Source organism: Haliotis rufescens, unplaced genomic scaffold (genome assembly GCF_023055435.1).
Source record: "Haliotis rufescens isolate VD_foot unplaced genomic scaffold, xgHalRufe1.0.p SCAF_1, whole genome shotgun sequence".
Lineage (NCBI taxonomy): Eukaryota > Metazoa > Mollusca > Gastropoda > Lepetellida > Haliotidae > Haliotis > Haliotis rufescens.
Genome location: NW_025963779.1, coordinates 9,750,863 through 9,778,253, shown reverse-complemented (window position 1 = coordinate 9,778,253; position 27,391 = coordinate 9,750,863). Strand labels below are relative to the sequence as shown.

The 27,391-nt window shown below is 39.1% G+C and overlaps 1 long non-coding RNA gene across 2 annotated transcripts in view; it reads left to right on the top strand.

Moving 5' to 3' along the window:
• The window catches only part of LOC124136704, a 38,336-nt gene extending 11,780 nt beyond the window's left edge, over nt 1-26,556 (top strand). The window contains exon 3 of one of the 2 annotated variants that reach the window (XR_006861406.1): nt 26,346-26,556. This is a non-coding gene — a long non-coding RNA (uncharacterized LOC124136704). Of the gene's footprint in view, nt 1-528; nt 818-26,345 lie in introns of those variants that run through there. The other variant, XR_006861407.2, reaches the window with a different exon arrangement.
• Nucleotides 26,557-27,391: the final 835 nt, after the last annotated feature.

Genomic DNA, 27,391 nt, shown 5'->3' with positions numbered 1-27,391 from the left:
CAATTTGACAAAACATTGAATGATGAAAACCAAATCTATAAAGTTCATTTTCTATATTTCTAAAATTCTACATATATGTAAAAACATAATGAGGTGTAGACATACATACTTGAATAATACTTTGGAAAATTTAAACATCTACATTAATTATTTTTATTTTAGAAATTATGTATTAAGAGACGTAATGTTATTGACTTACTGTCATTTTAGAGTCTAAACAACGGTAATCAAATAATATTATAAATATATGCCTGTGATAAATTATAAATGGCTTCCCATTCTTTCCCCTCTTAAGTTTAAAATTTACCATTAACAAGCATCTATAGAAATTCCTGGCAGACGTTGATACCTTTCAGTGTCTGAGATTCGACATACTGTATCCCCAGCCCAGAAATAGTTCGTCAATATTTTACTCCCCGATCCAATAAAATCTCTCGTTGCCTTTAAGTAGCAATCGAATCTTAATGAATCCACGTAATATCGTTAATCCATAGGATCAAGTTACAGAATCCTCTACCTTATTGGCAGGCTGTTCTCGGCCCTGGGATCATCCCGGATTATCCTGATGATGAGGCTCGGACACCAGGTATCCAACGGGCTTTGTTTCGGCCGGAGAACAAGCTGGGCGAGCGATGGGGAACGCGTGCATAGAGATAAATGCGCAATTTGCCGGAAAAGTGATGGATGGACACCAAATTTGTCATGGAATTCACGCCAGAAGGACGGGCATAATGTTCCAAGGCCTTGTGAGATGTTAAGTAGTGGTTCATCCCTCCTCAACAAGGTAGCTAATTGATGCGACAAAGGCTTCACTCATTTCCACGGCGCGCTTCTTAAGGGGGGAACTGACCCCTTTGATTAACGCTAAAAATAAATGCTAGAAATTGAAACATTTGAAATTCAGTTGTATTAAGTATTTTATCTTTAATTCATGAGTTCCGATATTGAGCAGGAGTTTGCTGGATGAATGATAAGTTAATGACCAGGACAAAATTATATTCAAACGGTTTTATAAATATTTTCATGGTTAAGACGACCTTTTAAAAGTTTTTTAGCGGTGTTTCTCACACAAAACTTTTTATGCTTGATATTTCTAAAACAATCCATAAATTTGATTGCTCAATTAGGGAAAGTCACGCACAAACGCATATGTGGATTTGTTTTGATTGTATAAATTAATAATCAATATATTAAAATATGTTTTCTTATCACTATATCTTTTATTATGACTTATCAAGAACGTCACATTGAGTATCAATAACGTCAGAGAAAGCGTCATAACTTACCGAGGACGTCAAAGGAAGCAGTATGCCTTGTCGAGAACATCCGATAAGCTAAAAGGAAGCGCCTGACTTGTTGAGAACGCCAAAGGAAGCATCATGACTTACCAAGAACACCCAAGGAAGCATTATGACTTACCGAGAACCTAAAAGGAAGCATTATGACTTAACGAGAAACCGAGAAGCATATGACTTGTCGAGAACGTCAAAGAAACCAATATGACTTGTCGATAACGTCAAAGAACTCATATGACTTGTCAAGAACATCAAAGGAAACATTATAATTTACAAACACATAAAAGGAAGCATTTGATTTATCTTGACATACCAAGAACACCCAAGAAGGCATGACTTATCGAAAACGTCAATGGAAGTATTATGACTAATCGAGAACGTCAAAGGAAGCATAATAACTTATTGAGAACGTCAAAGGAAGTATTTTGAAATATTGAGAACACCAAAAAAGCATTATGACCTATCAAGAACGTCAAATACAGCATTATGACCTATCAAGAACGTCAAATAAAGCATTATGATTTGTCGAGAACGTCACATTAAGTACCATTTCTTGTCGCGAACGTCAAAGCAAGCATTATGAGTTGTTGATAACGTCAAAGGAAGCATTATGAGTTGTTGATAACGTCAAAAGAAACATTGTGACTTAGCGAGGACTTCAAGGAAGCATTATGATTGACCGAGAACATTAAAATAAACATCACTACTTATCGAGAACGTCCTAGGAATCACCGTGGCTTATATCGAGAACGTCCAAGGAATCACCATGGCTTATCGAGAACGACCAGAGAGCCAATATACATGTGGGCAAACTGTTAGGAAAAGTTGAAAGGTGTCGATGATTTGACTACTTAAAGCATCAGGAATTTCGACAGTTTCTAAAATTACACCACTTCGACGTCAAACGTCTTGATATGTTCATAACAGAGCGGACATTCTCAGAGGTCTTGGAACGCATATTTGTACACACAAATGTACTTAAATGGACATTATGTATGGCGTGGGACAACATGTGTATGAAACTGAACAGACATAAGAAACTGGTATTAAACTTATGCGTTGATTGATATATACATAATACGCCCCTGTCATCACGACAAGGATTAATTTCCCTGTTTATCCTGGTTCGACAGAGTCCCGCAGTTCAACACACAACCTCCCAGCCTATTACCTCTGTTTATGATAGTATGAATGTTTCATGACCTATCTGCATTGTGTCCGCAAACGAGCATCTTAAACAGGCCTTATTACAGACAAAACGCCATAATCACTCTTGCCCAATGTTTCGTGAATTTATTCGGTAAACGACTCTCTTGAGTACAAAAGGGCAACATATTTGATTGCTTATAAGACCATTATGAGTTACGGCTCATAATAGATTTGCAGATAAAACTAATGTAGCATAAGCTGTTAGTCCTTGTAGTAAGTTTAAACATACATAATTCAAACGTTGAGTTATCTGTATTCGTTTGATAATGCATGGTCAAATGGACCATTGGGTCATTAGACAGCACGTGGGAACTATTGAGCTACTTTAGATTCCACTGATTAAATGTCATGCCAGATTTTAAGCATTGTAATTGAATGCTGTCTAACACATATAATCCTCTGCTATGCTTGTGTTGGATCATATTTGGCAATGGTGGTCCACGCGTTGGCAGAATCTTTGTTTAGTGAATCTTTGTTTAGTAATATCACATTGAGAGCATATCTGAATGTTGAGCCCATATCGGTGGGACTGACGATGTAACTTAGTACACGGAGCGCCACACACGAGGCAGTACTGGGTGACACATGTTACAACAATTGGAGACACAGCATGTACAACATATATGGATCATGTTATATCTTACTAACAAGAATTTCCAGACTTACTTAATACTAGGTTAATAGTATATTAATCACAATATTTTATGTGAGTGATTGTTTGTGTCAAAGAATGAATGAATTATAACATTTAAGAAACATAATTATAACATTTGACAAGATAATATGTATACATGTATTTGGTTGTGTTTAGAGTGTTGATCAAGGTACTTATAGCGTCCTCTGTTATGTACGCACTTGCACACTAAATAAATAAATAAATATTTCTGACACGTTTTAAAACTGGACAAGAGATAAGTTATTGAGTAATTAGAGTAATGTCACAAATACCCCCTACCCAAAGAGAAGTATGTCAGAGTGGCAAGCACAAGTTAAAAACGCAAACACTTTTCATGCAATGTGTTAAAACTAAATTGAAAAACCCATTTCCAACAACAACACAGTATTGTCCTTCTTTTGATGGCTGTACGGAAAACATACCAAGTAACGTAGGAAGACACAATTGACACAATTATGATTGCCACACGTGTTTCTTGTCCATATCTGTGGGAAGGGGACAGAGATTATGTCTGTTTCAGTAATTTAATACATGTATTGTTTCGCAATCGGATATTATCATATACTGCCTTCATCGTGAAGCAATCATTATTACTGAAAATCTCTCTCCTGCGCAAATACTGTATGTACTCGAGAAATAAAGTCTCTCTGAAACAAACGTATGTTCTGTTCCCGTGTTTCAGAGGTATTTTTGTGAAGTATCCTAAAGCCAAATGAGTTCTTGTCTGACGTGATGTATTGAGCTCATGTTTGGTCTGTGATGTGTAGAGTTCATGTAAGACCCTGAAGAGTTAACTGCGTTGTCTGTGATGTGGAGAGTTACTGTATGACCCTGAAGAGTTAAATGTATGGTCTGTGATGTGTAGAGGTCATGTATGACCCTGAAAAGTTAACTTTATGTTCTGTGGTGTGTAGAGTGCATGTATGACCCTGAAAAGTTAACTGTGTGGTCTGTGATGTGTAGGGTTACTGTGTGACCCTGAAGAGTTAACTGTGTGGTCTGTGGTGTGTCATGTATGACCCTGAAAAGTTAACTGTGTGGTCTGTGATGTGTAGAGTTACTGTGTGACCCTGAAGAGTTAACTGTGTGGTCTGTGATGTGTAGAGTGCATGTATGGCCCTGAAAAGTTAACTGTGTGGTCTGTGATGTGTAGAGTTACTGTGTGACCCTGAAGAGTTAACTGTGTGGTCTGTGATGTGTATGGTTACTGTGTGACCCTGAAGAGTTAACTGTGTGGTCTGTGATGTGGAGAGTTACTGTGTGACCCTGAAGAGTTAACTGTGTGGTCTGTGATGTGTAGAGTTACTGTGTGACCATGAAGAGTTAACTGTGTGGTCTGTGATGTGTAGGGTTACTGTGTGACCCTGAAAAGTTAACTGTGTGGTCTGTGATGTGTAGAGTTACTGTGTGACCCTGAAGAGTTAACTGTGTGGTCTGTGATGTGTAGAGTTACTGTGTGACCATGAAGAGTTAACTGTGTGGTCTGTGATGTGTAGAGTTACTGTGTGACCATGAAGAGTTAACTGTGTGGTCTGTGATGTGCAGGGTTACTGTGTGACCCTGAAAAGTTAACTGTGTGGTCTGTGATGTGGAGAGTTACTGTATGACACTGAAGAGTTAACTGTGTGGTCTGTGATGTCTATCGAACAGATTTCTGACAAAACTAGTACATCACAATGAAACAAGGATATTAACATATCATGTTCTTAGTTTATTGTTGGGGGCGTTTTGAAATAGATTCTTTCCTTTGCTTTACTTGAGAAAGTTTAATTAATGCGTGACTCATTGCACCATGTTATGTTCCATTTTATTTTGTAATTTTTTAATCCTATCGGTCATAACACAGTGCGTTTGACTTCGGTTACGATGGAACTGTGGACAATTTGTGTTATTTTTTAAATGAAAAAAAATAATGTTAAAAAAATATTCATTACAGTTTAACATAACCCGTCATGTTCTGTATAGCATCCAACATAATGGACCCTTGACATCTCTAGAATGTGCCCCAGAAGCCGAGGAGTTCCACAGATCTTGCCCCTTGTCTACGCTCTTCCAAAGTCGATGATCGTCAGAGATGGTTTCCGTCCTTAATGGTTTGCCTGTTATCAATGGCCAGTTGAGACGTCACTGGTAATGTCCTCCCGTGTTGAAAGGTGTGGCGAAAGTCTCCAGAAATCCACCTCGCGATACGGCACCAGTGCTAAGCTATGTATAAAGTGAGAGGGTCTTCCCCCTGTCGAGGCCTAATACCGCAAATCCCCTCTAGTCCAGGAGTAGATTGAAGCGGTGCCGGGAAAAGGGTCCAACGCCAGTAACGCGTCTCTCTAATCCACGTCGGGGACAGAGGACGTGCTTTAAAAGAAATATTTGATGATGTTTTTGCTCCGTGCTGGTATAACAGCTCTGCTCGATCGCCTGTTTTCTTTATGTTGTTAACTCACTGTAAATTGAATTGCTCTCATGGCAATACCTAAGCCATCCAATTGAATCGTAACAGCGCCGGCGATACGTGAGTTGCCTTGCCGCAAGGGCGAGACGTTACCTTTGTGCCAGGCCATGACGTCATTGCCGCACCATCAGACCCGACCTTCTGGACATATGGACTATAGGAAGGGAGGGTGTTAAGGACTTGATGTAATGTGTTGTAATACATTTGAAGTGCAGTATAATTAACGTATACGATGAAATGATGAAGCCATTACGAGACACAAACTTGATGTGACCCTTCACATGCAGTATATATCAGAGTCGTTATAAAGAACAGCTTATTTATGAGACCATGTACTGAGATTCATCATACCTATATCTTTTTTAATACATTTTTATATGTCTTATGTAAGTGTATATTGGTGCTGAGCTATGGATTGGGATTTGTAGATCCCGTGTTTTGGATTTCACCAACAAAGAAACATGTAAGTGTTTCATTTACATCAAGGATAGTGTTGACTTTTCATGTGCGTCGGTTACAGAAGAACAAAAAAGACCTGATTGTAAATATTTCAACATGCTTTATAACTATGAAATCTATAAATTCAAATTGCAAGTTTATACTTCAGAATTTCTCGGTTTTTCGGTTTTTCGGTTTTTCCTTCTTGTCATTTCAGCGACTATCGGTCAACAGTTAAAACACATCTTCGTGACGTGACACATGTATTGATCTTCATTTTTAATTACAAATGGAATCACACAAAACTAAATTTCAGATACACATCAAAGAAAATTAACCATCTTCCTTTTTTCCTTTCGGTCTCGTTATAACTGGATTCTATGCTTGTTAAATGTGTGTTGTAAACGCGCTGAAAATGTATTTATTTAAACGTCCTGTGGTAAATTACTGCATCAAGTCGACAGATAATGTAATCTAGCCCGCAACGACGTAACGAGGTAAGCTTGCTATTAGCAACACGAGTCAGACAGGCAATAATTGGACACTGTTAATGAACAAGCTGAATCTGAGCCGGATGACGATTTGTCCACGTCACGGGGACCATTGTTGGTACGTGCCACTTTAATGAAGTTCTCAGTTTCATGAAGTTTGACTTTTTTATGATTTAGAATACCAGACAGTGTTAAATGGGGTGATGCCTCCTCTCCCCAGAGCTCTCACAGGGAGGGGGTCACACTGATAGTCAGGGCTCCTAGACCGTGACCCTAGCGTGTCGCATTACACCGTCCTCTCCCCCAGAGATTGTGTTCATCAACAAAATGTCTCCTTCCCATTTCGGCGCAATGTACGTAACATTAATGCTTCCGAAAGGTAAATTACGGAATTGCCTTCAAATCCCCCTCCTGCTACCCTCAATCACTTCGTGTAAGCTTTCACACTACGACCCATTCAATACTAATATGAGATTGAATTCATCCTCTAGTCTAATTGCTCCCGAGTTAAATGCTCTGTCGCCAGAGATAGAAGTTAACAAACAGCAAATACACTGACTATAGCAGTGCAAATGTTGTCCTGTATAAATCAGGTACAAATGGGACAGATGCGTGCAAAATCTACTCGTGTTAGCCAAGTTAACCAAACCCATCTCCAAAGCTATTTGTTTAAATGGAGACGACTTGATCTTAGCGAGCCGTGATATTGGGAAAGTTAGCAGGGTGGCCTCGGGAGTGTTTTTACAATTCACGCTTTACGAAGCGAGATTGTTCTTGCCTCCCTATGATTGCTTCCCATCCCCCTTCCAAGGCCCCCATTCCTCATTGCGATCCAGGAGCATGGGCGTGACATGCTTGGCTGCCTCTTCTCTGTCACAGAGGACCCATTATTACTACGCTATAAACACGATATTCATACAAAAGTCTCACCCTTTCACCCAACTTGTCCATTTTATTGGCTGTCAATTTTTCTTTTTCTCATTTGCCGAGTCGTGTTGACAAATGAAGTGATGGATTTAATCAATACGAGGCTCACTAAGGCTTGAGCCTATTCTATCTCAGACAGAGGTAATTGTAGGCAAATATTGTATACCTGTCACCTTTGTGTTCTGTATTGAACAGAGTAAGCCTGCAAGGTGGTTGTTACAATACACACACGGCTTTAATGTCAAGATGTATCGAACTTTATCTACATTCATGTATACGACATAGAGAACTTGCTTTGATGGTACCTCAAAGATCAGTGTCGCTCGTGGCTGGAGTCCAGTGGGAACTGGTGGGAGGTAGCACTCCCCCTTGTCGTGGTCCTTAGTCTGAACCCAGCATCCGTAGCTTTAATCGTTTGGATGCCTCGAGATGATAATACCCTGAACAAGCTGCATCTAAGGATACTTTCTTTGGTATATTTATGGCTTTATGTCTGAATGTGATGAAAAAATTAATATTACTGACGTTGCCTTTGATGTGACAATTGAAGGCTATTGCTGTTGAAGAAGATACTGAGGAGTCTTCACGGGAATCACGCCTTTAAGTCATAAACATATGTATGAATATCGAATAGTCCTAAAGGTGGACGTAAACACTGCTCAAAATACTCAAAATATGTACTGATAAATTCTAAATTACCGCCTTATTTCGACTTTACATGAACATGCATTCCACAACTGGATGTTTAATGCTCAAGGAAATGTATTATATGTACTATTTACTGTATTTGTCCGTCCCATTTTGAATTTTAGTTTTCCATGACTGGATCTGTGAAACGGCTTGTCCATATTCGTTTGATCTGAAATAGGATCGCAAAAATTATTTCCATCATCAAATTTAAATATACCCATTCCTGACTCATACGTGAGTAAAATATACGATTTTAGATAATTTTAATGATCTTTTCGACAATAATAATTATATTCTATTCCAACATAATACCTACAATACTCCGGCACGTTGAGCAATGACAAGAAACGTATACTCACAGCGGTGTGCCAATAATGTTAATGAATTAAAACTAAATAGAAGTCTGTTACATAAATAAATTGCTTCAATTATTTAATCAGCTGGTACAACCAGTGTTACATTTAAAGGTGCATTGTAGAATTCAGCAATTCTCTTCCAAACACAGCTGGCGCCATGACAATCGTCGGCCAGTCTTGACAAACCACACACGATCTAACACAAAACCACCATGCAATTACATTCAATAACCTGTAACATTGCACACGCATGTGTATATGGCGAGTATAAAAAAATCTATTTCAAACCACCAGCCATAATGAGCATGCATAGTCATCTTTCTTCCACATCTCCTTACAATGCAAAGAAACCTTCATCGAAAATCTTTGAGTGTGTTTGTGGCGTGGATTGTCATCTACATCTTCCTACTGGAACGTATTGTACTATTGCATTACAGAAACTTGTCGAACTCAATAATGAACATTTACTTTATTCATAATGTTTGCCTTTCTCATAATTCGGTTACAGGACGTCATCATAAGCGCGTCCCAGCTGGGTCAGAATATATTATACATACACCGTGGTAGGCAGGGTCTAGGCAGGAAAGCTTTGTATTGATTATAGGCCTCTCCCCATTGCCAGGGAAAGGCAGGTGTGTCGGGACTGCGTGGATCAATTATGAATAAAGGGGAAATCAAACAGAAACTTTAATGCAAAAACATGGTGCCCAAACGTGCTATAAAAGTCTGATAACAGCACGATAGAACCTAAAACCCAAACTCTTTTAGGAATCTCTCCTCTACACTGAGGCGTTGGGACAAACTCATTTATTCCTGCTGAGCTGGACTCATGACATGCATGCATTTTCTCGCTAATTCTCGCCCTCTCACCTCGAGGATTGCATAAAGTCGCCACGGTGATGCACCGCACAGAGTCCAGGTCACAATTCTATTATTATTTGATAAACATTAATACAACTTGGTTGACACTAGGACATATGTTTTATTGTAGGCATGTCAGGAAGCGATTTAATGGTTATTGCAGACCCTGGGAAACTGGTCCCACTAGAGTGCGACGGTGCGAAGACTAATTAAATATTAACTGTAGGTGTTTTAATGACTATATACACAACCCTTGCTGCTGGCATGCAACACCACACGCCACAATAGTCGAGAGTTACCTCCCTTGAGATCAATTACTATGTAGACATTGGAGACGTCGATCATTGGTCTTCAATCAATGGAGAATGACGTTGGACTCAGTCATTTGGTTATCTTCTCTTTAATTTTGTACAACAAGGATTTGACAATTGTTTAATTTCTCCATTCAATCACTAGTTCTTCTGCTTGGTTGAACATTAATCCAGTAATAGCATGTTTAAAACAGGAAGCAATTAATTCCCCGACTAACTCGTCGTCGAGGTTCTCCAAGCAGAATGAACACTGACGCAGAGTATCCCCTTGTCTAGCCCCACTTCTTCGCACTAGCGCTGTTTATTTATTTATATAATTATTTATTTGGTTAGGGCTTCAGGAATAAAATTGATGTTCTGAGGTCATGGAACTCGCTTGCACTTCAATATAAACCATCTTCATTCTACCATTACCACGCGTGGATACACTCTGCTTCAGACATTATTCAGACGTATTAATTGCACACAAGGCGTATAGTTCACTTCCTACCAAGTGGGTAGGCAATCTAGTGGTCCGCACATTGCCACACGCAAAACGGAGCTCAGCTAGACCATACCAATTGCAACATCGTGTACTGACTTAGTGTGCTCGCAGTGTTTTGTGTATCAGTTCGTGTGTGTGTGTGTGTGTGTGTGTGTGTGTGTGTGTGTGGGTGTGTGTGTGTGTGGGTGTGTGTGTGTTTGTTTGTTTGTTGTTAACCGCCGCACTCAGCAATATTCCAGCTATGTGACGGCGGTCTGTAAATAATCTAGTCTGCACCAGACAATACAGTGATTGATATCATGAGCATCGGCCTACGCAATTGGGATTGATTTTATAACATACCTGTAGTGCCTTAGCTAACTCGAAGTAACTCAATACCTTCATATCGTATACGGGGTATGAATCATGCATATAAATTATACGGTTTCATATGCCACTGGTGACACAGATTTGTGATAGATCATAGCCATATGGATATTCAACAGCGAAGGGAAATTATCTTAAAATGATATACATGTATTCGTGATTTTTAAAAGTTATTATCTTACTGAAATTGACGCTTTAGATAATGTACGAACAACTCTGTCGGTCAAAGGAAAGTATACACGGCTCGAGGTTACCTCTTTTATCAATTAAAGCAAACATGCAATATACTTGAAAGAGATAACCTCTTTTTTAAAAATAACAACGCCTTGTGCTCAGTTCGTGTGTTGCTATAGCAGGTAGTGTAATATGTCATGGCAGGTTGACAAACTGAATACGAGTGAAACATATTAACATGTTCGACATTCCTGTCAAGTTGAATCATGGATATGTGACTTGCATTCATTTCATCTTTTGAAAGTTGGCAAATTCTTTAATCTATCCCACAGTTGGAATGCCAAGGTGTCACCTTAAAAGAATACAATGTGACCTGCCAATCTCCCATCTCTCTCTTTTACCTGCTCAAATGCCCGCCAAATTACAGGTAATCCCCAGGTAATCATCTTCCAAGGTAATTGACATTTCACCTACGGGACGAAAAAAGCGGCTTCTGAAAACAGATTTGTATGAAACGGGAAAAACTAAAATATCAGTTTATGATTTGTTTTCTATGTTCAAGGTAACTCGATGCCAATTTACGACCAAGGCTTCACACCTGTTAAAAGTTAATGTTTCAATCCGATCTGGAAGTCAGCCGAGCGGAGAAAATACAGCGATAATTCTATGAATACCATAGAAAATATGGAAACATAAACAGTGTTTATAATCCCTTGCCATACTCCCCGGGGAGATTGGTGCTGAGGATGCTATGTACCGACCCCCGGATCTCGGGGAGATGAGCTATCCATATAGAGTTTCGCTTCTTGATCAAAGGGAAGCCGACAGGCTAACAACGATGAGACATTTAAACCACCACGTAAAATGATCGCTGGCACATATACTTATCGTTTATACACAAATTGGTCATATATGCACACACATAATGTTATGTGTTTTCTAGGGAGGAAAACAAATTACATGTTAAAGACATGTTGACGGTGTTAATTCGAGCAAGAAATATGTCCGCGTCTTCTTAAACAAGTCTTTGTATGGTAAATACCATGAGGTCATCACCATCACTAACATAGCCACACACGTACAATGTAGACCACACAAAATTTTACTTGAAAGAGATGTTCGAAGTGCGATTAATTTATATACCACCTGTTGCGTAAGACTTTTCTACTTATTCAATATGGCTGCCATCGCCAGCCATTACGTTATGAATACGGGTCATAACTGCCACCTAGCGGTAAGTTTGTGATTATCCTGCACGCTGATAATTACATCGTGGGGATCATATTTATTTGCTTTGTGCATCGCCAAACAAATGAATGGGATAGTGTGCAAAAAGTACTCCAAAGATATGAAATGAAATACCTTGCATGCTTGGTTTTTGAAGGGTTTCAGTGTGCATTCGGGGTTGTTTATCAAAGGATACAGAATAACCCCTAAATGGCGTGATTGAATTGTTGGTGTTATTTGATGAAACGAAAATAAAAGGTTAAATAGAATTTTAAAATGCTCTTCAATATTGAGGGAAAAGATAATCTTACGATCCTCCAACATAGGCCAGGGAATTAGAACAACATACGTCATGGCTGCTTGTGTAGGTTATGGTTTTATTAGGACCCCTGTGTCGGTTAAGATGTCAAGGAACAATAAACGTGACAAAAAGAAAATGAAGATAAAAAGTGTACACACAATCTGCATTTCCACAAGCCTTGAACTAGACACATTATAAGCGGTGGACCATCAGTTGGTTACCAGTTATGTGGTGTATCCTTTCAAAGGAACTGACTCGGGTGCAAATTACCTTGTGTTGATTTCATGATCTGTACACTCTCAATAAAGTGATAGGAGTAATTAAAGATTATGAAATGAGTCGTAGCCAGCTTCCACGGGTACTCAGTACATGATGCGGGTATATTTATCAGGTTAATGGGGGTTATGTTATGGGGTGATTGTGTATATCCATCGCCCTGTTAATGCAAGCAAGACCAGCAATCATTTGGCATTAACACATCATTTTGAAAGACTAAATTTTATCCTTGTAAATCGAGGTTACGAACCGAGGGTTATATGATCAAAACACACTATAAAATTGAATACACAGGTTAATATAAAAAATACACTGACGCCCTAGTTAACATCATAGGCAATAGGCTGTAGGGAATCCTTATCCGTTTACGTCGTCATACATTTAAACGGGGAAAACAGCATGGAACACAGCGGGTAAAATGTTTTTAATACGTTACCAATTTTTTTCATATTTTTTCACATATTTACCTACAGAAAACTTTTATTTCAGTAATCATTATTTTATGATTATGTATATAATGTATAGCTGCTGGCATAATTATGCTCTCAGGTAAAAAAATATTTTATTAGATTACCCTGTTGTGTTGGAGGTATTGGCTGGCTGGCTGCCCTACCTGAAATGTTTGCAGTTGTTCCTACTGACAAGGCCTTAAATAACATAGCCATATATAAGCATCACTACATTAATTGTTTGATAAAAGAACTTGGTATAAATAACACATCAAATACTGCCACAAGTAATGCATTTACGTTAACAAGGGAAGAAATCTACCCAAACCAAGCCTGAGGATGATCAACTTTTGACATGTCCATTCCCCTTTTGTTCTGAATTCCAAAGCTCCTAAAAATCCGTTCAAAGTGAGATATATTGCTGTGCCCAGCATAAGTACCACCTTTATCATAATCCTTTATACAACCAAGGAGTGTTTCTTATTCACAGAACGTATTTGAGATAAGGGGAATTCATTAATACCATACAGATTCTCAAATACTCAAAGGATTTGCTTGAATTTCTGCAATTTCAGATGAGAACCATATTCAATTCTGTTAAAACATTTTATTTGTCTACTTTGTTCCCCAGTAGGCGACAAAGTTGAGGAAAAACTTCATTCCTTGATCCTGGGGTATATATAACTAAAAGTGGTGATAATGGATATAGCTACACATCCGTCTTCACAGGTTCGGAACATTTGTAAAAAATAATGCAAATGTCATCTGAAGTTTGATGAGAAAGAAATATTTGTAGTGCTGGCCTTCCACATTGATAACATATACGCAACATTTGGTGGCAAGAAGTGGGCATCCCCATACCCACCAATCGTTCCCCCCTTCTTGCTGATCGGTTTCTTTTAGCATATGAATCGGCATTTCTGTTCGGATTGGCTAAGTCAAAGCAAGGAAATTTGGCCAAGACGTTAAACTTCAGCTTCAGGTATATCGATGATCTGTTATCGTTCAATAACCATCACATAGCCAATTCCCTTTTACTGATAACCCACCTGAACTAGCAATAAAGGAGACCAGTGAGACCGCCTCATCTGTTTCATATTTAGATTTACGCATAAAGATTCAGATTAAATCTCTCAAAAAGAAAACTGAAAACTCGGCACAAGACTGTACGACAAGAGGGATGACTTCAACTTTCTCTTTATGTCGAGCAATAGTCCTGCAGTCCCAGCCTGTGGTGTCTAGATTTCATAACTTTTAAAATCCATTCGAGCATGCTTCTTTTACACAAACTTGCTTACAGGTTGTTGATCAAGGTTACAACATTCAAGGCCTCAGTAAAATTGCCAAAAAATGTAAGATAGACATGTGGAGACTATTTGCTAAATCTAATGCATCAGTGACAACAAATTATGTCCGATGCAATTCCCTAGTTTGACTTGTACCCGTCTTGTTTTCAAGTGAACAGTTAATTTGCCTATGCATGTGTTTGTGACGGATCCCTGCTTTTCGTGAACACATAGAAATAGATTTGTTGCTTCTATTTAAGACTCTCTTGTATCAGGAAGAAATCATTGAATTCTCGAAATGAGAATCAAAAGTAGAAGCAAAACAGGAAGCAAACAACTTAAGTTATTTCAGGACTTTCGATGGCTTCGTTGATTACTGCCAACACTCGTCGGGTGCCTGTGCATGAACCCTCAGTTCCAACAGTAGCAGACCCAAAATTGCAAATGAACGTTCGCATTATTCTCTCAAAATTACCTGATACAGTTGTCACTGATGACCCACACATTTGCTCACTGAATGAAGATTTCGAGTTTTCTCCCGATTCCGACCCTACTTCTGTCAATGATCTTTCTGATGATCTCTTGTATGTTTTGTTTATGTCATTCTATAATCAAATCTGTGATTTACCGGTTGAGAAACGGAGGATATTTAAACAGTTCAACCAATCATTTCCACAGAATCAACTTGATAAATTAAATAACATTATTTCAGTCACTCTTATTGAGGACTGTTCTTTGCATGATATTTACCGATGCGTGTATGCTGCTGCTCGAACACTGGAGAAACTCCATACAGTTTCCAAGGACAATGAACCACAAAAGGATAAAAAAAATAATCAAAAGAAAATCAGGTTCCAAATGAAACTAAATGAAATAAAGAAAGATATATCCTGGATAGGATTTTGTTTGAAATTAAATTCCTCAGGGCAATCAATGTCAAAACGCCAAAATACAATTTGAAAAAAATTCAAAACAAAATACAAGACCACAAAAGAGAAAATTCTGAATCAAATTCTCGATTCTCTGAAGGCAAAGCTAAGGTTTTGACAGAAAGAAAGAGAAGGTGGGATAAGAAAAATAATTTAATAAAACAAAATAAACAGTTCTTACAGACAATTAAATGCAACCAATGGCAGTGATGAGAAAAGACCCACCATGGATCCAGGGAAAGGTATTGGAAACTGGCAACTGCAACCTCAAGGAACCAATGGGTGGTGGGTTACAATAATAACGTACATGACACAATAAAGGTACCGTTGTTGTTTTTTTACACCTGATTGCCTGAAACGGTAATTAAAAAATCCAAATCTAATACGTCGCCAGGGCCTGATGGTATTCGCAACCAGTTTTGGAAACTGTTCCCTTGTGTCCAAGCACCATTACTAATACAGGGGATGTTCCGCCGTTGTTGTGCAAAGGTCGAACAGTATTTCTCCCAAAGAAAGATGATTCCACCCTATTACTTGTCTGAATACACAGTATAAAATATTTACAGGGTGTCATACAGATCTTGTGTCATTATACTGCACTTATTTACATGGAGTAGAAAGGAACCAGAAAGGGATGTTGAGGTTGTAATGACCAACTGCTAGTTCAGAAAATGGTCCTTAAGAGGCTAAAACGTACCACCGTAACCTCTCAATGTGTTGGATAGACTGTAAAAAGCTTATGATTCTGTACCTTAATGCCAATGGAGACTCCACACTGAAAAACTTATTGTCGATTCATTTCCTAATGATATTGGCATGTCCTTTGGGCTCGACAAATGCAACATTCTTCATCTGAAAAGTGGCAAGGTAGAAGAGGGAGGATCAGTCAGTTTACTTGGAGGAGGAGTTATTGACCATCTTGTGGAAGGTTAGGGCTATACGCACTTAGGGATGCAGGTTAGGGACAAACTCCACAATGCTCATATCAATGAAAAACTTCGGATAGAGAACAAATGTACAAATGACTTAAGAAAATCTGGAGTTCAGAGCTGAACGCTCGCAATAAACACAAAGTCAAAAATAATTATGCTGTATCAGTACTTTCGTATTCTTTTGGTGTTGATTGGACGAAACAAGAAATTCAGGGAATTGACACCCTCACACGAAGAATCATGTCAGACAATAAATCCCACCACCCCACTCCTCCATCAATCGCTTATATTTAACAATTATAATGGGAGGGCGTGGATAGATTACCTTGGAGGCTCCTCACGATAGAATTGTATTGTGCACTTTTGCACACATTTAATTGTCTGATGATCCTATTGTGAAGCATATCAAGACTCGTGATGAAAACAGGGTATTCCACAGTTTCCTTAAACCAAGCGAAGAGGCATATCAAATCGGCCCAGACTCTGTTTTTCAAGGAGAGGCTGTCTGAACGACCACTGCATCGAGTTTAAGTGCAGTGTGTTGAGATGATCAGCAACACTGCAGAGTCGGCTGACTTGAAAAAAAATGAAACAGAAGGCTTTCTGTTTACTGCTCAGGATCAGGAACTTCCCACCGTGATTTTGCATCAAAATGTAAATACGAAATATGCAATGAATTTAATGAAACTGTCCAGCACATTGTCAGTGGATGCCCAGCGTTGGCACAAACCCTGTATCTTAAGTGACATGATGGAGTGGCTCGATCATTTTATAACCGTCTTCGGCATGCTTGTAGTTTTGACACAGAGGTCCATCCATGGTACGACCCAGAATATGAAGAGTGCGTCATGGAAAATAATAAATACAAAATTCTTTGGAATAGGCCCGTATACAGCCTCAGACCTATCCAGGCCATCAAACCTGACCTGGTCCTTTTTGATAAATCCAAAGAAATCGTATACATAATTGAATTCTCTGTCCCTTTTGACACTAATATGATTGACAAGATTCAGGAAAAACATGGCAAATATGCGGACCTCGCTTACGAAATGTCACGCGAGCATCCCAAGTACGAAGTTACCCGACGCCCATTGTTCTCGGTGCCTTAGGTTTGGTGCCTCCCAATCTGTTGACTGACATTAGGACAGTAACCGGGTTTGCTGGAATACAGCCCTTCTGACAAACTGGGAAAAGCAGAAGGCTGCAGTGTTCGGGAGTCTTCACATTCTCCGAAAGGTTCTCTGTGGTTTAAACTAGGCAGCGCTTCCTGGGAGTCCCATTCGCTGTATAGGCTGCGTGTAGAGAGAACAAGGGCCCAGAGCTGATGATGAGCCTAACCAGCCTGACTGTGCCAGGATCACCAAAACCATCTTTGCTGCATTTATAATTTTAATAATAATTCACCGAAAACTTTCAAACGACATCAAAACGCTACTGGGCTGAAAACAGTCGCCGAAACACCACAAAGTTGAGGTCCAAAACACAACTGTGATATCCGAATAAAATAAATCAGCATCTAATGATCATTTCTTGTTTGTTTCATTGATGTATACTTTCCGGGAAGTTAGGTACATCTTGTAATCTCGAAACAATTCCAACAGACAATAAACATACACATACCAGTTCCAAAACACAAGGGGCGGTCGGGTAGCCCAGTGGTTAAAGCGTTCGCTCGTCACGCCGAAGACCCGGGTTCGATTCCCGACATGGGTACAATGTGTGAAGCCCATTTCTGGTGTCCCCCGCCGTGATATTGCTGGAATATTGCTAAAAGCGGCGTAAAACCATACTCACTCACTCACTCACTCCAAAACACAAACCAATCCAAAGATTAGTTTCAACGACAGATAAAACTGTGGGTCATGATGTAATACTATCATCGTTGAAGGTTAAAAGGTAATTCTTCAAAAAAGCTGATCATTTATAGATAATTATGGTAGTGTTCAATTGCAACTAATTTGAATTTGATTATTTACGAGGATTTTGATGAATTAAATATTTACAAGCAATACATTCAGATGATTTTATGTTCCGGCCAGAAATGTTAGATACACTTTCAATCTCGGGCCACGTTTAGTTGTGTGGAATATAAATCATTAATAAGACGTCAACGGCTTTGTGCAATTAGAAAACGAGTTGTCATATTTAATGCATGACATGCTAACATATTTGTGCTCTTCTCCTTAGAAAGGAAAATCCAGTTCTTTGAGAAACGGATACACATGTGGAGTTCCATTGTTCTTTGTCAATCTACGAAAAAACAGTGTTGACTATTAATGACAGCTATTGACAACAGATAAAACGATCTTCTTTCACCTCTCGCTCCTATGTATTAGCTACATAAACAAACCGTCATTCGTGTTAGAATTACGAGCTCCCCGCTGTGCGCATGACCGGAAGTACAAATAAGCGTATGACCTCGAAACAGCCGAAGCGGCATTAAAATGCTTCATGGGCAAGACAATAGCACATACAAAGAGTAATTTTGATGCATGGAAGGTGTTTTTGCATTCTGTGTCAATATCACACTTGCGTGAACAAAGTACATAGTCGGTTGAGATCAGTAACGTTATGTTTATTGAAGCATTTTAAGATAATGTCAGGGCGTTTCTTTCAGCAGCACGCGTGTGTGTATTAAGCTGGAAAGACAATTGGTTGCATTGTGGATTTAGTACTGTTGGAGTGGAACGCCTGTTTGAATTATGGAACAGGTATTCAATACATCCGATTCTATAGATTTACTCGGAGAATACAACATGGACACCATTCTCAATATTTCAATACGGATACAACAACGTCCATTGAAAGGATGCCCCCAATGATATATTAATATGCATTAATGGAAGTATTAAGCTTTATTCTTAAAGTTACACACAGAAATATAAGATTGGTTGGGGAATAGCACAAATGCGGATGTGCATGATGCGTCTCATAATACAGTTATATTGGATTTTCGTCATTTTCTGAAAGTTACTAGATCAACAGCTCGGCGCGTAAACAGTTCATGGTTATGATACATAAGCTGTCTGCATTCTCGTGCTGTCGAAAAAAGCACATCCGAGTTCTATTGAATTTAACAAGTCCAATCCATCTGAGCACCACATTGTTTTAACATATCACATTACTGCAGAGTAGCCCTAACCGGTGTTTTCTAATATCCATATTCGCCACATTGACAGGCAAATCAAGCCAAGCGCCTTTACGCCAAGCTCCAAACAGCGTACTTTGCATGGTCATCATGTCTATGCAAATCATAGACTTTAACAGGCGGTGTTTGGAATTTGCAGGGCGTTGCAATGTTCTCTTTGTTGACCGTGTCTTCTCATCGTACAGAAATTGTTCCCCCAATGTATCGTAACTCCAGTAGCCAGTAGCCAATAGCTTGATTCCCGCCGGACTTGCTGACGGACCTGTTTATTCTTCAGTCGCGGTAATGTAATCAAACCACAAGCCGGAAAATAGAAAATCGGACAAAAATGGTGCTAAAAGTGATCATGATGCTTCTAAAACAAATTGTTACATAAATCACAACGCCCAATAAACTTCTTTCAACACGGCATCAGCGAGGGAAACAGGCATGAAAACCTGAGCCTCAAGAAACTTTATATTGCCGACATTTGTTATAAACAAGGCATTTATCATTTTGTGTAGTTCATCGATTACCTTTGTCTAGAGTTTTTACTATCCTCGAAATAATGGCAATTTAAATTTAACATGTTAAAATGTGGTTATACGCAGGTTTCGTTCAATGAGCGATCATAACACGTTGTTTGCTTTGTATTCTTTAAAATTCCCTTTTAAAAAGAAACAGATTATGCATAATCCCATTTTTAATCAGCGTCCAGTGCAGCATTAAGACGCTGTTAACAGGCCTTCCACACAACTTGAATATTATCACTTTAATTTAAGAGGTGATTGAACATATTTTCGAAACACTGGCAAATGTTTCAAAACTTGACCATCATCAGATTATAGAACACGGTAACCAGACAAATAAATCCTTTGACATAATCTGAGATGCAGCAATATGCGTTCCACTTACAAAATCGATAACAACTAGCCTGCGGACCAGCGAATGGCTTTTCATATTGTAAGATAACTCCGTTGTTACATGTTGATTATTTTCTCTCTTACAGACCGTAGAGCATAAAAATCATATTTAATAAAACAATCTCCCATCTTCCATTACACTCCTCGTCCCAATCTCTGCTTCATCAGCCAATTCTCGGCCAATTCTCAACTTCAGCCTGAAATTAAAACACCCGGGGTTCCTTAATACTTGAGCATTCCCTAAAAGAATTATCATTAATTAACCTCATACATAACTTTATTTCAGGGACTTTATGTTCACCTTATGTGGATTCCATCATCTAGACCGAACTAACGAGGTCAGCGATAAAATATATTAAGCAAATATTCTTCCTTTCTTCACAAACAGACCGATTTGTGGTCTACATTTGGTTAACCTTATGTCCAATCAATTAATCCAGTTAATCCATATATATATTAATATTTACACACACACACACACACACACACACACACACACACACACACACACACACACACACACACACACACGTCACACACACACACACACACACACACACACACACACACACACACACACACACACACACACACACACACACACGTAAAACCAGACTAACTAATATGACTTTTACGTCAATAAAAGCAAAAATGATTTGTTTAAAAATCATCAGTTTAATTTAATGTATAATACCACAACAAAATGAAATATTTTTAATGGATAAAAATGTATAATTTATCTTATATGTGCATAAGGAAGGTTGACTGTGAAGGAGGCCTCCCTCTGCAACCCAACTTGAAAAGTAATCGGCAAATGGAGAGACACATTCAAGTAAGACGTTATGAGCATTACGTGGCTGGCTATAAACGAAACCCATTCAGATTATGAACTGAACCACGAAATGCATGGCATGAAGACCACATATGAATTATTTGATAATAGTGACACAGATTCACAGCTCACACACCACCAGTGACAACAACGACATCAGTCTTATACGAAATATAGCATGCTGATTTCAAAGTGGACATGAACACCATAGCAAGGTAATAGTGTATAACGTATCCTTGTTTGACCGATCCTTGCGTATTGTACTACAGACAGTAAGGTTGCAGCAAGACATGCCTTTAATATCATTCTTTCTCTAATTTATTTATTCATCTTTAGTGATTTCGATGAATGTGAACTGACTTTCGAAAATACTACACAGAACCTAAGGCAATTTGGACAAAAAATATATATAATGCCAGCGTCAGAGAATAATCCGTCTCAGTTATTTACCTAAACAGTTTGGTGTAAAGTGCAAAATAGTGGAGTAAATTATATAAATGGATTACACTTGACACCAGGTGTTGTCGAAAACTTAATCAGGAACACAGGACGATACTAAGTATTGGATTCAACCACCAATTTCTATGCTATTTTGTTTTTTGAAATGTTCGAACGCTTGATTTAAATTTGGGACTCGCAAACACACGAAGTTCATTTTGAAATGCCACATTTGTGATTAATACAAAGATCAGGTGATGCTAAGTTGATGTCTTCGGAAATATGCAGAAATGAAGAATAGGTTTTAATATGTAGTTATAACATCGTTGAAAGTGTATGCCTACGCCTGTAGGTAAATTGAACGCATTCTATGTTTTATAAATTTAAATTAAACTGTAATTGTTAAATTTAATATTCACATAAATCAATATGTTTTGAATGTAACATGAAACAGAAAGAGGAACAGAAAAAAGTTCCGAATTGTTTGAAAATATGAAATATATTGTTCTGTCAAAATTGACACTATCGATAGTTTTGAATTACATATTGACAAAAAACTTTGTTTGAGTCAAAAATAAAAAGATAGAAAGCTAGAAAAAAAAGTTGTAAATATTATCCAAGTCACTCAAACATAGACATTTCGTTTCATACATCCGAATTATATATCTTTGAAGAAGAGCAGGAAATTTCATTAACATCCGATTGTCATCATTTAGCGTTGTGTGTCAATCACTTCTGGTTATGTGACGTCCAAGCATGTCATGAAAATCACAATGTGTCATCAACTTGTCAATTTCAAGAAAGGAATATGACAAACCTGTCACAAGCAACCGAATAAAGCATAATTCGTCCGGGAATTGTGTTGTCACTTTGAATTTATTGGAGCAAAACGTTTTCGATTTTTTGGAGGTTAATGAAATACAAAATTATTTTATGACAGTTTATGATTTTGTTGAAATCAGTGTTTGGAGACGCTAGAAACATTACAATGAGAGATTGAGACAGATGTTCATTTTCATGTCGTCACCAGTATCGGTCATGAATGATTTTACAACAGTTTTCAGCTCTATGTGTAGCCTCTCATGACATGTTAGGGGCACGGGTGGCCCTTTGGTCTAAGGGGCCGCAATTTGCTGTGCAGATTTGCTTCCCTTAAGCATGCCATGATCCAGCGACCGTGGGTTCGAATCCCCAAATTGTCCTGATTATGATCCTTGGTTTGTCAGCAGCGTAACCGTGGGCGTCGCACGCACGCACGCACGCACGCACGCACGCACGCACGCACGCACGGACAGACTCGCCGTCAAATACTCTTATTTAAAGCCCTTCAAAGTCGCTTGTATACTTATTGTCTCTGATACTGTTGGGACAGTTCTCCACTCCCCTGCCTTGGTGGCAACACATCGTTCCACAGAGCGATCTACGACTATAGCGTGTGTTGCAGTTGAAGTATGGGAATAACTTATGGAAAGCGCCCGGCACCAACTTTATAATCAGTAGATGCTGCTCCAGAGACAGAAGCCGTCCACCACTGCATAGGATTAAGATGCTGACAACGTTTTCTTCTGAAATTACATGTTATGCTTTTTAATCAAACTTGTGTAAAATATATTGGTGGTTTTAATAGTTTACCAGAACAAATAAACGTTAACATGTCCCACACCATTTGATTGATTCATATCTATTTTGAATAAAATATTGAATTAAAAAATGTTTGTGAGAAAACACAATGTCAACTGTTACCTCACTCACAGGAATATAGTATCTTCAATCTGTCATGTAACATTCAATCTTTATGTCTTTCGTGGTTTCGGAAGTCACCATAAGGTCGATATAAACATGCGATTCGTTTGAAACCCATGTTTATTAAAGTATCACATTACATCACACGTGGAGATCATAGGGTTGTTTATTTACGTCTACACAGTTATTAATGGTGTTATATGGACGTGTTTGTATATTTCCATCTTCTTTGTACATGTATGCGTCAAACCTCTTCTGTTGATCTCTATTGTCTTGAGGAGGAAGGGCACCGTATGGGTTTTCGATCCACACAATATCCGAGATGTGGTTATGTTATTGTGTTGACAGGGTTGCTCGCTACTTCCCAGGAGTTGTTTTGAGATAAAATACAGCACGCTTTCCCGAACAGAGGTTTTTGTTCCGGGACATTACCGTTGTTAGAAGTATAACACACCATATTGCAAATCTTAGTGTAGAAAGGAACAAAATAATATTAAAAAATCGGTAGTATTTCAACACCAAATAGCAATGAAAACAACAACAACAACAACAACTACTATTTCTTCTTATCTGTTTTGTTCTCTTCATTGTTGCAACTGTTGCATAGTTAAGTTGTTAACGTCATCGCGATCGTTTTTTTCTGTAAGCACACTACCCTAAAAATGTACCATTAGTTACACCATACACCAATAGCACTTTTATGGTCGACGATAATTGCAAAATAAAACAAACGCACGATCAAATGTGTATCTTCAACATAACGACACTTTTACACCAGGTATTGCGTCTATTGTGCTCACAACGACTCCCTAATCCTTCCTCCATGTCCCGCAATGGGTACTCACAGTTAGGTCTATCAAATATTTATATTCGTATAAAACCTGCAGATTACGCATGTCAGAGTAGAAAAACATTGATGTCCTGGGAGGTCCATCCTGTAAAAGACTTAATAAAGTCAGCAGTTCGGCAGCTTACCCGTCGCTTCTAGCCTGGGGGGCAGGGAGTCTGTATAGCGCTATAAAGCCGTGCCGTGCCCTTGTAAGGTTGTAAAACAAACAATCAGGTGGTTTTTGTGCTCGTCGACAGCTTCTATATTGACTCGCAAATCACCTTTCGATTATTTTATAGCCTGTATACATGCAACCTGTCATGTTCATAAACGAAATCAACCGTCAATCAAATTCATCTCCGTTGTGCAATATACACTAATGGCACAGGGAGAACACAATGTGCGTCCGAGGGAATGAGTAGATTGACAACAGATGAGCAGATATACGCATCGTAAATGTCACGTGATTGAAACAGTTAGAGATTGCCCCCTCTGAACGTCGTCCCGTGAACCTTTAGAAAAGTAAAGATGGAGGTGGCGATTTATGGTCGTTACCATAGAGACCAGTTTCGAACTCCCGCTAAGTTCTCGCGAGAGTGTTGTCATCCCATCACGCCAGTGCTTATGTCCTTGTAGTGCTATTTACATAATGAGCGCACGTGATTGAGATGTGTAGTAGATATTATACGTCATGTATTGTTGTGGTAGTATTTTATTACTGCCACATGTGAATGTAGGATCGAAATCTGAGTCAGAGGATAAAGCGATCTCAGCAAGGAATTTTTATTTGCCATTTGACGTTTTTAGAGGCTAATAAAATTATGAAGGATATACACAGTGTATATGACTGCATATGTTACTCTGCTAAGTGATATGTTTCTGTAGATATTGTTCTGTTAGCATCGCTGTTAGTCAAACGGATTAATAATATCGAACTTCTGTTACCAAAACGCGAAACAGAATCAAACAGAAGATTACAAGATCAATATATTGATGGGGAAGGAAAGAAACGCATAATGGGTTGCAGATTGTCTGTGGGAGTGAGTGAGTGAGTTGGGTTTAAAGCCGCTTTGAACAGTATTCCAGTTAAATCACGGCGTGTCTGTTTCGTGTGGGAGGAAAGCCCGATGTGATGCAAGTCAGACGTTAAGCCCCTTTTTGTGAAATCCACGAGCACGGATATTGTGTTGACAAACCTATAAACATAATCGAGGTAAAATGGGATTCGAACCCAATTGTCGGTTGACAGTTTGTAGGTGGGTATCCATACGATCAGGTTTTAACTATTCATCTAGGTGACCAATGTTATTGATGCAACATCAAAGTATGTTCATTACATGCACGTCAGTCATCACATTATATACGCCAATACGAATGTTATCGACCACTTGGTTGTTCATTTCCATATAATTGAAACAGACACCACCTGCTGAGTCAGTACCAGTGCAGCCTAATGAGGACATACATTAACCTGGAGAGCTATAACTATTATACTAATAATATCTACATGATAACATACATCATAACAATGCTCAAAGCAATACATGTGGTGTAGTGTTGTCCCTCACCTTCCTGTTGTGTGTGAAGAGCCGCACAACATGTTGTGACGTCAGGGGGTATTATTGTCTGTGTCGTGAACTCAATAGTGGATGAATATATACCATGTTATCATTCATATAATTCTCACCGCTGGGGGCACGGGTGGCCCAGTCGTCTAAAGCGCCGCAATTCGCTGTGCAGAGTTGCGTCCCTTGGACACGCCAGAAACCTATGATTGTGGGTTCGAATCCCGGTTCGCCCCGATTATGTTTCTAGGTTTGTCAGCACCATTTTGGTGATCGTGGGTTTCATCGAAGTGGTAAACGTCTGGGACCTGCATCGCTTCGGGCTTTCCTCCCACATTTAGCTGACACGCCGTGATATAACTGGAATAATGTTAAAAGCGGCGTTAAACTCAACTCACTCACTCACTCACTCACTCACCGCTATTTTCACTTTTACGCCTTCGAATCTGTTTCGTTGGATATTGGAGACTGGTTAGTCTCCAGTGTTGCAGTTCACATTACAATGGTCTAACGGGATCGGGGGGTCAGGCTCGCTGACTTGTTTGATGCGTGTCATCGTATCCAAATTGCCTGGATCGATGCTTATGATGTCAATCACTGGATTGTCTGGTCCAGACTCGATTATTTACAGACCGCTGTCATATGGCTGGAATATTGCTGAGTGCGGCGTTAAACAACAAACACCACACACCACACCACAATGGTCTGATGGTGAAATATGGAGGTTAGAGGTTTATCTTTTTCATCTCCGACTTTTCCAGTTCCACCAACGTCTACAACACCCCCAACAATGGCGACGTTTCAGCTTCCCCTCTTCGACGGCGACTTCTCTGGGTGTAGTGCCGACTCTTGTCAAGTGACCATTCAAGAGACCGAGCCAAGTTTACTTATGCGACACTCCACTAATCCAACTCGGGTGATGCCGTTTCATCACCACCTACCAATTGAATATATACACACTATGAGGTGAAATAATGCAATAAATATATTCCAATACAGTAAACTACGTTTATAACGAACCCGCTTATAACGAACTGACCGATATAACGAACTTATTTTTTAGTCCCAGCCATTTGTTGCATATATGCTGTATATATGCTTATAACGAACTACGGTTATTACGAACTAAAATTAGGGGTCCCTTTGAGTTCGTTTTAACCGTAGTTTACTGTAATTTCATTTGCTAAAACGAATAATATGACGTAATGGGAGCGTCATCCACAAGCAGCATTATTGTCCGGTGTTTCTGGGGGAGACAGGACGGTGGGGTAGCCTAGAGGTTAAAGCGTTCGCTCGTCACACCAAAGATCCGGGTTCGATACCCGACACTGGTACAATATGGGAAGCCCATTTCTGGTGTCACCCGCAGTGATATTGCTGGAATATTGCTAAAATCAGAGTAAAGCCATACTCACTCACGCACTCTTGTAGAGACAACCCTGTCAGTGTACGATAAATGTGGCTCTGTTGACATGGACTCACCGCGCAATCTGGAATGATTCTATAAATTCATTCACCAAACTGGACATACTTTGGTTAGAAACAAATTAGGGTACCAATTACAAACACTGGAATATCATATAATAATGTCAGCAAACATGAGTGGGTGAATGTAGTTTAACGTCACAGTCAACAATGCTCCATCGACCGGACCGGACCGGACCAAGCAAGGTTCCGCGCCATGATGGAACGATGGCAAGCGAAGAGCTGAACACCGATCAGTTTTCGTTGGATCTTAGGCCAAGTCCCACGGCGGAACGGGTACGGCGACTTTGGCAAAGGCCGAACTCGACATTCTTATAACTAC